Source organism: Lolium perenne, chromosome 5 (assembly GCF_019359855.2).
Source record: "Lolium perenne isolate Kyuss_39 chromosome 5, Kyuss_2.0, whole genome shotgun sequence".
NCBI lineage: Eukaryota > Viridiplantae > Streptophyta > Magnoliopsida > Poales > Poaceae > Lolium > Lolium perenne.
In genome coordinates, this window is record NC_067248.2 from 117,848,679 (window position 1) to 117,862,699 (window position 14,021).

Below are 14,021 nucleotides of genomic sequence, written 5' to 3' on the forward strand. Positions count from 1 at the left end.
GGTTTTGCTGCGAAGAATCAAATATAATGTAACATGTATAACATTATTGAAGCGATTGATCTAATGTGTGAAGCAACCAAAACAATATTGCCCAAGCAACTACGATTGTCCAAAGCAACAATTTATATATCTTAAGGCATCTTCGACTCATAGGAAATATAGGAAGTGGAAATTTTCCTACAATGACGTTGTCCTTCCATTTGAGATTCAAAGGATTGGAGCATAGGAAAATGCATAACAAAGTAATTCTACAGTCCACACTATCATGCTTTTACATTCTATAAAAAGAAATGAGGCAAAAGACATAACTAGCTAGCATGGTTATGGCATAATTTCACCATTACATATATGTTACAAGCTGGATTTTACTGGGAGTGCAGTTTTGGCTCCCGGGACCATATGCACCTGTTATCTGGACCCTTGTATTGTGCGTGGAGATGGACGACTGTGTCAGAATTTAATGAGCTGAGGGTGCTAGTAAATTGAATATACACCATGGTTATCCCGTACGGTCCGTGCAGGGGCCACTGTAGTGATGAACCCGCAACGAAGAGAAAACAGAGACTGGAGACGACGGTTTAACTGATGTTATCTAGACCAGCGGAACAATCTGCTAGCGGCCTCCTGGACCATGGTCCAGATCTGACCGCTTCGAAATCAGTCTGGCACCTTCGAAGGAAAAATCGACTATCGAAGAAGCTTTGGCTCCGGCGATTCGACCGGTGCGTATGCTGATGGAGCGAGCTGTAAACGCAAGCGGGGCCGGGAGCAGATCACATTTCGCCGAGACCTCGGCCAACTCAATGGAGTTCCCGCTGCCTTCATAAACTATTCTTAGAGCATGTCTAACAGACTCCATATTTCGCTGCCCCGTATAACGCTTGCATTTCGCCCCGTATCGAAAAACTGCTAACGGAAGAGCCATTCCGTCTAGCAGACTTCGTATTTTGCCCCGTATTTTCAAACATAAAAACCCCGGGAAGTTCATCTTCATTGATCATATTACGGATCATACATACATTGCGATCATACTACGGATCATACTACATCTATCCTACATCTACTCGTCAAGGATGACGTAGGGGATGAACGCGATGGAGGCCGCCTCCTCCCGCGCCTCGAACTCCCGGACGGCGGCGATGGCCGCCGCCTCCTCCTCTGCCTCCGCCCGAGCTTTCTCGGCGGCATCCGCCTCGGATTCGGCCACCGCACGCCGGAAGGCCGCCTCCTCCTCTGCCGCCTCCTCTTCCTCCTCGCCGCCTCCGCTTCCTCCGCCGCTGGTGCTGCCGATGGTCGCCGCCCATGCCGCCTTGGACGTGCGGTCGCGCTGCCACTCGGCGAGCCACTTCTCGAAGGCTCCGCCGCTCATCGGCTTGAGCGGCGGGTCTTGTCGGTACCACCGCCCACCCGCGGCGTACTCCCGGAGCGAATCCGGCACGTACAGCGCGCCGGCGTACCGGCACGCCGCACGGCGGCTCCCGGCGGCAGATCTCTTGCACTTGAGCCGCCACGCCTCCTCAACGGTGTCCGGCGAGCGGGATCGCTTCGATCCGCTCGCCGGCGAGGTAGTACTGCGGCGGCGGGAGTCCATGCCGGAGATGGGGTGGAATGCGGCGCGGGGGAGCGAGGAATTTCTCGCCAGAGCAGGATGGAGGAGGCGGCGGCGCACGGCGGAGCTAGGGTTGCGAGTGAGGGGTTAACCCCTCACTCGCACCTGCGCCCAGTATAAGTAGGGGGCGACGGGGCCGATTTCCTGGGCCCCGTATTCCGCCGAAACGGACCGGCCCGAATACGGGGCCTGCTAGACGGCCCATATCGCGCCTGCCCCGTATCCCGCCGGAATTTTACGGGGTGGGCGGGTTATACGGGGCCTGTTAGACATGCTCTTACAGACGACGGGCAGGCAGACTCGGCACAGTCAACTGGAAAACTGAATCCGCAGTCTCCGCGGTGGACAAAAAGGTACGGTTTATAAACTATGGCGTTATCATATTAGGGCATCTCGACCATTTGCGTCCGTCGGACCGAAAAATGCGTCTGGTACCTTCTTCAGGACGGACATAAAGTGACTGGATCGTTCGCGGCAACGCAAATTTGGCCTAAATATGCGTCTAAGATGCGTCTCTGCGGACGCTGCGCGGACGCGCAAAGTGTCCGCTCGCGTCTGGCGGACGTTTATCTGACCCTCCTGGCAGTGACCCAGCGTCGATGCGTCTTCTCCGCCAGTACTGGCGCCGAGGCGTCGCTTCGGCAGGCCGCGTAAATGGCGATGCCTCGCGTGGCGCGCGGCCGTCGCCTACCTCTGCGCACGAAGTAATGGCGTTGCCACGCGTGCCGCGGCCGTCGCCCTGCCTCTGATATATATAAACAGGGGCGCGAGCATCTCATCTCCTCCCCACAAAACCCTAGCGGCCGCACAACCTCCACCGTAGCGCCGCTGCCGCTCAGCCTCCACCGGAGCCACCATGAGTAGCACCGGCCGCGGCCAGGCTGCCGCGCCTCCACCTCCACCTCCACCTCCCACTCCACCTCCCCCGGCCTCGAGCTCCGACGAGGAGTTCGACGACGACGACAGCACGGGCGACCTCCTCGACCCGGTCAGGGACGCCAAGGCCTTGGCTGAAGCGGAGAAGGAAGCAGAGGAGAAGCGGGCGGCCCATGTGGTGTTCGACGCCGAGATGGAACAACGCAGGCTCGTGGCCGTCGCAGCCGCAGAGGACTCCGACTCCGACATATCATGGTCTCCCGATGACCCTGATGCGCCTACCCCGGAGGAGAGGGCGGCGGAGCAGAGAGCTATAGTCGAGTCCTTCGAGACGCTCAAGGACGACGCCGTCAACGCAAGGCTGCTGCAGTGCTTGCAAGAGGACGTGGTGGCGCACCGAGCCATAGCGGCCGCACGGGAGACGGCGGAGAAGCAGGCGAGGGAGCGACGCAACGACGGGGCCGGCCCGTCAGGCAGCAAGTAGTCTAGGGGTCTAGAACTACTTTATATAGTTTCTATGTTTTCAAATGTACTACTTTTATTTGCTTTCAAATATGTTGCACATCTACAAATGGGTCGCCCCGGTGGAAGCACACCCAGACGCAAACGATCGCGCGGACAAAATATGTCCGCGGGGTGACGCAAACGGACGCTCGCGATCACTTTTGGGCGTCTGAAATGCGTCGCCCCCCCGTTGGAGATGCCCTTAGTCGGTAGTGTAGTCAGTACGGTTGGGCTCTGAAATCCAATTAAATGTTGCAGCTATGGTTAGATTAAAACCAGTAAGAGATCAGTAAGTTGGGACATGTTGAAATCAAGTCTCGATGTGCGCTGTAGTTTTCGTCAGATCGCATAAAGGGAGTCACCCAGTTCAGCTCATGAAAACAATGGCTGCTCTGATGGGCTTGTTGGGTACTGAGTTACAGAAAACTTAAACATGATATCACGCAGATTAAAATCGCACTGAAATAAATTTTAGGAAATTTTGGTGATGCAATGTCCTTGTGGGTTCAGTTGTGCTAGAACAGGACACATACATAATTCAGCAAAATATTCATTGGGAATTTTTGTGTGTTGCAGCGGTATTTTGTCATGTACAAATTATGACAGCTATTCCGCTGAATTTCTTCGGGGCTGTCGAATTTCAACAGGAAGTACACTATACAGTTTCTGATTTCTTCGAGGCTGTCGAATTTCGCGGCCAGGCTAATGCGTCTCCACCTCCGACTTCACCTCCTCCGGCCAAGAGCTCCGACGAGGAGTTGGAGGACGACGAAAGCACGGACAACGTCCTCGACGCGGTCATGGACGCAAAATTCATGGCCGATGAGGAGCAGGAAGCAGAGGAGGAGTGGGCCAACCACGCGGCGTTCGACGTCGAGATGGAACGCCACAGGGAGGCGGTCGCCGCGGAGGACAACTCCTCCGATTTTGATTAGTCCTCTGATGAACCTGATGAGCCTACCCCAGAGGAGAGGGCGGCGGAGCAGAGGGAGTTAGTCGACTCCTTCGAGACGCTTAAGAAGGCCGAGGATTCCGCGAACGAGGCGCCGCGGTAGCGCCTGCTAGAGGATGTTGCGGCTCACCGAGCTCTAGCGGTCGCACGGCGGGCGGCGGAGAAGCAGAGGAGGGAGGGACGCAACAATGGGCCAAGCCGTCGTGCAGCAAGTAGTTTAGGGCTTGTTTCTCCTTTAGTTTGTAATATATTATGTTTAGTTGGTGAATGTAAAATATTGTTGGAAAAATAATGGGTCGTCTCGCTGTGAACACACTCAAACGTAAACGGACGCGCGGTAAAATACGACCATTTTTAGATCGGAGAGACGACGTAAATAGACACGCAAGATTATTTTTAAACATCTGATATTGGTCCCTCCGTTGAAGATGCCCCAGACAGCAAGTACTGGATCATGGTCATGTGAGCTTGTATTACTAGCGGTGTGATGCCTGGGCCTCGCAACAGGCGCCGTTGGTCTAGGTCGTTTGAGGCCTCCTTTGTACCGACATATGCAAAGGCTGGACCATCCTAATAAATGCATTCTCATCTGTTACAGCCGCCCTGTTCAATAATCCGTGCGCGTGCTCATATACGGGATGAAATACTAACGTGGTCATCGATACCAAGGCAAGTGATTGGTCGAGAAATCGAGTGCATCTGGTCCCGGGAGCCAGATTGCATTTCCGGTTTTTGAGGACTCCTGTGTTTTTCCAAATTCTGCAAATCAACTATAAATTTTCAGAAAATTCAATGTTTTCACAATTGTCTATTTTGCACATGCAAGCATGTCCTATTCATGGGTCTCGGGAATATTGCGGATCAATGACTCCCTAAGTGTGCAAAAGAGACTGACAAAAAAATAATAAGGAATAAATTGCTTTGGATAGAGAGAGAACATAGAAAGTTCAAGTAAAATAATCATGCAAGAACTTATCAAAATCCAAAAGTTAAGATGAGAATTTAGATGAATGTTATTTATTTCCCATGAGAAAATAACCACCAAAGCAAATAATACCAAATCTAGCCGCGCAAATGCGCGGGTCCCCCCTGCTAGTTATCTTAGTAACAAAAAGCCCTGATTTATACCCACCTCGTCCTCTCCGCCATCGACATAACCGCGCCGCCCTCCACTCCACATCTCCAGGCTCCAGCGATGTCATCCCTGACCTCCTGACATTTCCCGTAACTCCCCAGATTATTTAGCACACAAATCAACTGGATCGCATCTGCATCGGCCTGGTTCGCCGCCGCCGGCAAGAGCACAAGGCTGCACGGCTACATCTCGCGGGGAAATACGGAGGTCCCTTTGCTGATTCGCCTCCGGATCTCAAGATCCCCAAACTCCTCGGTGGCACCAATTCCCAGGTGAATGCACTGCTTTCCTTTGTTCAGAAATGTATTACAGAATGGACAGACATAATAGCCTCTTCTTTTCTCGTTTGATCCGTCTACTCTGCTAATTGCATGGTTGATGTCCTCCTCAGCTTCATTGTATATTTCTTTTGCTCTACTCTCACGAGCCTTCTGGTCTTTTATCAATGATAAATTAATTGATATATGGGACTCCCCCTTCCACTTTGGTTAAAAAGATACTTTCTGTAACTTTAGATGACATGACACAAGATTTTCTCTTTTACATATAGTGGCGCCCCAGATCAACTAATTGAACACCCTTAGTTTCAGTGGCGGAGCTAGGATTGGAGCAAGCCCCGGGCCAAAAGCAATACAAAAAAAACTATTCCCAATAACTCATGTAATTGCATTTTCTTTTTGGTACGGTTGAAAAGTTAAAGATGTATTTTGAACTCCCTTTTTTAACGATCCAGCAAACTACATATAGCTTGGGTAGTTGATTTTGTTTGAGAAACACTTGAGTTTGGGTATTCAGTGATTCGTAGAGTATTGAGATTAAGGGATAAACTCTCTTCACCTAATGTTCCTAAAACATAATATTGACTGACAAATTGTTTAATCAATGAATCAATTCAATTTGGTAACAATATTGGAGTGGAATAATTAAAGCAAACACACAAGAACATATTACCTATCGTTGGAGCCTAGACTAGGGCAGGCAGATCATAGAACAGCAGCACTTGGGCGACGCCGGCCGAGAGGGTGCGCTAGCGGCGGTACACCGCAGCATAGCAGGCCAGCAGGCCATGGAGAAGGACGACGGCACTGCGAGCGGCTAGGTGTGTCAAGCCATCCTACCGGCAAAGCGGCGATGACGGAGTGGCGTGGGCGCGTGGCGCGCGCGTCCCGCTGCTGCGAGCAAGGGAGCCAAGTGTCAACCGGTAGCTTTGGTCGATGTCGTTCGGCCTGTTCCCATTTGCTGTTTCGTGTTGGGTGTCATACGCTCGTGCATAGAGAAGATTGGCCAACAGATTACCTGGGCTGCAGCCTCGGCCAAGTTGAAATTATATGGTAGTAGGGCCGGAATTTTGCTGCGCCCCGGCCATGGCCCTGGTTCCCGGGGTGTAGCTCCGCCCCTGCTTAGTTTCTTGTTTTTCTTTTATCATTATCACATTAGTATTCCTTTTTAGTTTTACTCTATTTTAAAAATAAACATTCTAATTAATCTGAATACACACAAGCATGCTGGAGAATGGAATTTGTCATTATAGGTTCATGTTCTTGATCAATTCATTAGTGGCTAACTTTCCTTACTTGTTCGATGCTTTTGAAGTACTTAGGGTCATTTGTGTCCTTAATTTAATTACTAATAATGTAAACCAAACTGTTGTAAGAATACAATACAAATTATTTTATTAACTGTATCATTGTATGGAAGCATCATCCAGGACAATCATCACAGACACCTCCTTTTTTGGAGAACGGGAGGTAAAGGTTATTCACTGACAAATCTACTTGGTTATCTATTAATAAATCATGATATACAATGTTTGTGGAATTAAAAGAATGCATTGTCAACTTTAGTTTCCTGAATCACAACATTACAATCTTTTTATTTATATTTTTTCGCATATAAGAAAGAGCGGTGAGAATGTGGATGAAAATTCAAGAAGAGTCCAAAAAACAAATGTCTTAGAACAAGACTCCAAGCCATGTGTCCTCAAAGAAGAGATGTCGTCCTTCGGAACAGGTAAATGAGGTAAATGAACAGTATGTTCATGTTTCATCCATGTTTTACGCATGTGCAAGTTGATGAACCTATTGGCAAAGATGAGCACTTGGTAAGAGAAATGGAGAACTGTGTGACAATCAGTGATGTTTTTTTCATCTGTAATAACAATTGCTTGGCCTTCAGCATGTGTATGTTACTTTTTGAGTTTTTTTTTGTTATATTTTGATATATATTTAATTTCATATGTAACTATAATTTTCTTTCCAGATTGAGAAGATCAGTGGTTGAGACTGAGTTGATATTGATGCTTTGTCTAACAATGGAGTGAAGATAGAACATATGTAGGACTGGTGTGAGAAATATCGAAGGGTGGATTGGAGAAACCATGATTGTTGTTTCTGCATAGTCAAGATGATTAAGTATTTCATGTATTCTAGGTTAGCTTAATATGTTGAGAAACGTAGTAGTTTTTCTTAAATATGTAACGTCTTTGTGTTCATTGTTATGAATGCTATGAAGTGACATGAAACACGTTGGTTTATCTCCATAATGTAGTTCATATGCACATGTTGCTCAATGTATCTATGATCCTTTAGTTACTACACAATGAGGTATATGCTTGTCGTTTTCACATACAAGTTTAACAAAATAATTTATTAATCAAATATGAAAGTAAGGAATTCTAAATAAGCACCATTTAAAGAAAATTAATGCATATTAAACATTTTTAGTATGGGACCAACAAGAATAGCTATGTTACAATATATAGAAAAACATGTTACTATTAATTGTGAAAGATGTTACAACTGTGTTACTAAGGACCTATAGAATCAACCCAATCTTGAATAATTATGTTACAATAGTTGGTAATATGTGTTACCAACCGTGTTACTATAGCAAGAAAAACATGTTACTAATCGTGTTACTACAGTCATAAAAAGATGTTACTAAAACTTATAGTCACACATATATCTTGTGTTACTACGGTATGTTTGTAACACTTTTATGTATTTATAGGAACAATTGTTTATGTGCTACAAAGACAACACCTAGTAACACGACATATAAGAACACATAAAAAAGGTGTTACTGGGAGCGTCTGTAACACCTTTTGTAAGTTATAGTAGCACATGAGTGTGTTACTATATGTCTGTCGTGGCGTAGTCTAGATGGTCGTCTTCTCCTAATTATGCTTCATTGTCGGGTCTTGTGAGCTGCCTAACATGATCAAGATCATCTATCTATAATGCTACATGTTGTGTTTGTTGGGATCCGATGGATAGAGAATACTATGTTATGTTGATTATCAATTTATATCTATGTGTTGTTTATGATCTTGCATGCTCTCCGTTGTTAGTAGAGGCTCTGGCCAAGTTTTTGCTAGTAACTCCAAGAGGGAGTATTTATGCTCGATAGTGGGTTCATGCCTCCATTAAATCTGGGACAAGGATGAGAAAGTTCTAAGGTTGTGGATGTGCTGTTGCCACTAGGGATAAAACATCGATGCTATGTCCGAGGATGTAGTTATTGATTACATTACGCACCATACTTAATGCAATTGTCTGTTATTTGCAACTTAATACTGGAAGGGGTTCGGATGATAATCTGAAGGTGGACTTTTTAGGCATAGATGCATGCTGGATAGCGGTCTATGTACTTTGTCGTAATGCCCAATTAAATCTAACTATACTCATCATATCATGTATGTGCATGGTCATGCCCTCTCTATTTGTCAATTGCCCAACTGTAATTTGTTCACCCAACATGCTATTTATCTTATGGGAGAGACACCTTTAGTGAACTGTGGACCCCGGTCCATTCTTTTAATCGAATACAATCTACCAATACTCTGCTCTACTGTTTTCTGCAAACAATCATCATCCACACTATACATCTAATCCTTTGTTACAGCAAGCCGGTGAGATTGACAACCTCACTGTTACGTTGGGGCAAAGTACTTTGGTTGTGTTGTGCAGGTTCCACATTGGCACCGGAATCCCTGGTGTTGCACCGCACTACACTCCGCCGCCATCAACCTTCGGCGTGCTTCTTGGCTCCTACTGGTTCGATAAACCTTGGTTTCTTACTGAGGAAAAACTTGCCGCTGTACGCATCACACCTTCCTCTTGGGGTTCCCAACGGTCGCGTGCTGTACGGGTATCAGGGGTAGATAGATGATTTTTCTTGTTTGAATATGTCTAAATCTTGTTTATCAACTTGAATGATTACTGTATGACATGACTATGTGCTTGCATTTTTTATTTTTTATTTTTTTGAATTTTTATGCCCATTTGAATCTTGGTCAAATCCTAGGTTTGACCAAGAGGTAAACAAGTTTAAAACATGAATATGAAAAAGTAAGCCTGTATCCTTCTAAGTCACTCCAAAATGAAGCACTTGGGAGGTTTTTAAAATTTCTATGTTTGAAACCAAAAACCACTTCTCTTCATACTTGACTTCATAAGACAAAGTTTAGGGCTAGGGGTAGATACATGATTTTTCTGGTTCAAATATGTCTAGATCTTGTTTATCAACTTGAATGCTTACTGTATGACATAAGAAGACTATTTGCTTTGATTTTTTTATTTTTTTATTTTTTTGAATTTTTATGCCCATTTGAATTTTGGTCAAATCCTAGGTTTGACCAAGATTGAAACAAGTTAAAAACATGAATATGAAAAAGTAAGCATGTATCGATCCTTCTTAGTCACTCCAAAATGAAGCTCGTGGAAGTATTTTGAAATTTCCATGTTTGAAACCCAATACCATTTCTCTTCATGCTTGACTTCATAAGATAGAGTTTAGGGTTAGGGGGTAGATACATGATTTTTCTGGTTTGAATATGTCTAGACCTTGTTTATCAACTTGAATGCTTAAAATATGACATAAGAAGACTATTTGCTAACAGATGGAGTAAGCACTCTAGCTATGAAAAGTACCAAACAATGCATATTAAAATGATTTTTTAGAGGAATACTAGTTCGGATTATTTAATTTTATATTAGCAGGCCAAAATCGAACCCCGTAGTTGGATTTTTTGAAATTGATCCGTAGTACTGGGCAAAACCCTGGTTTAACTTATTTAATAATAGATTCGTAGGTCCATTTTTTATGTTTTTATTATTATTACTAGGCAGCACATGTGTTTGCCCGTCCAGTGAAACTCGGAGGAAGAGAGATCGCACGGGAGGAGACGAAGGGAGAGCAGTCATGGGGCCCGTCTTATTTATGGTGTCTCCCCTTTTTTCGGTGATGATGTTGACTTTTGTGCAGTTTCTCAGTTCGCAGGAGGTGCGAGCGAGCGAGGCCGAGAATGAGAGAGATGTTTTTTTTGTGAGAGGGACAACCGAAGGATCCTGAAGGACCCAGAGACTTCCGATAGGCATCCTGATGCGTCTTCTCTTGATAAAGAAGATGGATGGGAGTTTGCGTACCTACCGCACGTGACTTGTGCTCACTGAAGTGTGGGACCTCACGCATGGGAACCACACGTAAGTGACAGACATGTTGCTCTAATAACTCGGGTGATTATTATACTGTATTATTACAAAGTTTCCTATGGATCCTTCTTAGTCACTCCAAAATGAAGCTTTTGGGAGGTTTTTGAAATTTCCATGTTTCAAACCCAAAACCAAATTCTCTTCATGATTAAATTCATAAGACAAAGTTTAGGGTTAGGGGGTATATACATGATTTTTCTGGTTTGAATATGTCTAAATCTTGTTTATCAACTTGAATGCTTACTGTATGACATGACTATTTGCTTTCATTTTTTATTTTCTTATTCTTTTTGAATTTTTATGCTCATTTGAATCTTGGTCAAATCCTAAGTTTGACGAAGAGGTAAACAAATTTAAAACATGAATATGAAAAAGTAAGCCTGTATCCTTGTTAGTCACTCCAAAATAAAGCACTTGGGAGGTTTTTAAAATTTCTATGTTTGAAACCAAAAACCACTTCTCTTCGTGCTTGACTTCATAAGACAAAGTTTAGGGCTAGGGGGTAGATACATGATTTTTCTGGTTCAAATATGTCTAGATCTTGTTTATCAACTTGAATGCTTACTGTATGACATAAGAAGACTATTTGGTTTGGTTTTTTTATTTTTTTGATTTTTTTGAATTTTTATGCCCATTTGAATTTTGGTCAAATCCTAGGTTTGACCAAGATTGAAACAAGTTAAAAACATGAATATGAAAAAGTAAGCATGTATCGATCCTTCTTAGTCACTCCAAAATGAAGCTCGTGGGAGTATTTTGAAATTTCCATGTTTGAAAACTAATACCATTTCTCTTCATGCTTGACTTCATAAGATAGAGTTTAGGGTTAGGGGGTAGATACATGATTTTTCTGGTTTGAATATGTCTAGACCTTGTTTATCAACTTGAATGCTTAATATATGACATAAGAAGACTATTTGCTAACAGATGGAGTAAGCATTCTAGCTATGAAAAGTACCAAACAATGCATATTAAAATGATTTTTTAGAGGAATACTAGTTCAGATTATTTAATTTTATATTAGCGGGCCAAAATCGAACCCCGTAGTTGGATTTTTTGAAATTGATCCGTAGTACTGGGCAAAACCCTGGTTTAACTTATTTAATCATAGATTTGTAGGTCCATTTTTTACGTTTTTATTATTATTACTAGGCAGCACATGTGTTTGCCCGTCCAGTGAAACTCGGAGGAAGAGAGATCGCACGAGAGGAGACGAAGGGAGAGCAGTCACGGGGTGTAACATCCCAAATTTCAATAAAAAGAAAGTTAGAAGAATTCCAGAGAGCAAAATTTCAAGCCAACAAAAACTTTTTAAATTGCATATAGTGCCATGCATGGGACTTGTGCATTTGAGTGATATGCCATGATGATTGTTATTATGTGTATGTGCTATACTCTAAAACCCTAATGTTATCATATGAAGATCACCAACCAAATAAATCAAAACGAGAAAGAAATCAAATAAAAGAAAAACCCTAAACCCTCACATATGGCTTATGTCATTTTTATAAATTTTGACCCTAGACCATTTTGGTCTTCACCATTAGTTGAATAATGTTACTAAACACTTATTACCACTTTTGGAATCAAAGAAACACAAATCAAATGAATTTCAAACTCAAATTTGGATCACATATGATAATGGTCAAATCTGCCATTTTTAGTCTCAGCACTACTTTGAGCCCTTGCAATTCAAAATTTTCAAACTAAACTTTGTCAACTCTTTGCACCTCATCCAAGAGCACATCAAGGTGAACAATTTTTGTAAAGACAACCATGCCAAATTCTTTTTAGATCAAATACTATGCTCATCCAAAGTTGCAACTTTTTATCAAGTGGAACAATCTCACACTTAGCCAAATTTGCATTTCTTTGAATTTGACAAATCCACCACCACACCTCATTCTCTCTGGTCATTTACAACTAAACCAAACACACACTTTTCAAATTTTGCCACCATATGAATTCAATCAAACTTTGCAAGAATTTAAATTGGACAAATATGGAACAAATCAAAAACACTGTTTTAAATAGTTTTGGCCTAACCCTACTGCCCCAAACTACTCCACCCTGTCCCCTGATCTCTTCTACCTCTAGCACACTCAATAGCAAGCCTATAGGAGAGCCATGAATGCCAAAGCCACCACCATGCCGGCCATGGCCATGAGCATCTTCCTCCCCTCTTTTCTCTCCACCGTGGCCTCGACCACCTTGCCAAATATGCTCCCCTTGGTCCCCTGAGCACGCCGGTGGTCGCCGTTCATCGAGAGGTGGACCACAACGCCCTGGCCAGAATGCGCCCGCGACGCCCACGTGTGACAGGAGCGGCATGGCCATGCCGTGCTTGCCGGCCAACGCGCGCGCCACGGACACGCGCCGCCTCGCAGCATCCCTCTCTCTCTGGCCCCCTTTTCTTCACCATTTGCCTCGCCGCGCCACCGCGACTCCACCAGACACGCGCAGAACAACGACCCTGGACCGCCGCCGCCGGAGACGTCGAGCAAACCCTGCCATTGCCGCGACATACCTGGAAACAACGCGACCAAACCAAGCATCGCCCGACCAAGCTGTCGCCGCCCAGAGGACCGTTGTGACATCGTGAACACCACCGCGCCCTCGCCTAGCTCGCTAGCTCGCCGGAGAAGCCGCGCCATGGTCGACCTCGCCACTGCCCCGCAACACCCTCTCGATTCTATAAATAGAGGACTCCCTGGACCAAACCAAGCACACCAACCTCTTCTCCTCCCATCCCTGACTCTCCACGACCACTCCACTTTCTCGATTGACGCCGGAGCAGCCCCAATTTGGTGATCGGAGCCGCCAGTACCCGGAGATCGCCGCCGTCGATTGGAGCTTCCCCACACCTCGCCACTGCTACAGGCTGCCTCGGCATCGTCTACCACTTCCTCGCGCACACTGCCAACCCTCGCCGGACCTCTGGTTAGCTCTCCGACCCCCTAGGCTCGCCGGAGAAGCCACGGCATCTCGTCGGAGACGACGATGCACGTGAGCCGTCCGATGCGTTTCTAATCCTACGTCTCGCCTCACCCCGTACCGATCCGGCTTTGATGAGCCGTTGACAGGCAGGCCCCACCCTGTCAGGCAGCCCACGCGTCTGTGGACCGTGGTGGGCTGGGCAGGCCGTTAGTTTGAATCTGGACCGTTAGAATTTTTCCCGCCAGCCCGTTTAGTTCAAATCCAGTTTAATTAATTCAAATCAAATTCAATACTGAACCCCACTTTGAAAATTCATAGAATCTGTTTGGCTTGGCCAAATTTAACAAATTTGATATTGTTAGAAAGCTAGTTAAAAGTTCTACAACATGCCACTGGTCCCACCTCAAGATCTGTTGTAGAATTAATCTGATAAAAATATAAAGGCAGGGACTTTTCCATATTCAAATAATTATTAAAAATCAACCAAAATAGATATTAAGTTAATTCCAACTCCAA

General features: G+C 45.0%; 1 long non-coding RNA gene across 1 annotated transcript; it reads left to right on the forward strand.

The window, feature by feature from the left end:
* Positions 1–5,099: 5,099 nt before the first annotated feature.
* LOC127304775 (uncharacterized) lies at positions 5,100–7,645 on the forward strand. The gene is made up of 3 exons (XR_007853531.1): positions 5,100–5,348; positions 6,974–7,086; positions 7,336–7,645. It is a non-coding gene; the product is annotated as an uncharacterized lncRNA (long non-coding RNA).
* The last annotated feature ends 6,376 nt before the right edge of the window (positions 7,646–14,021 follow it).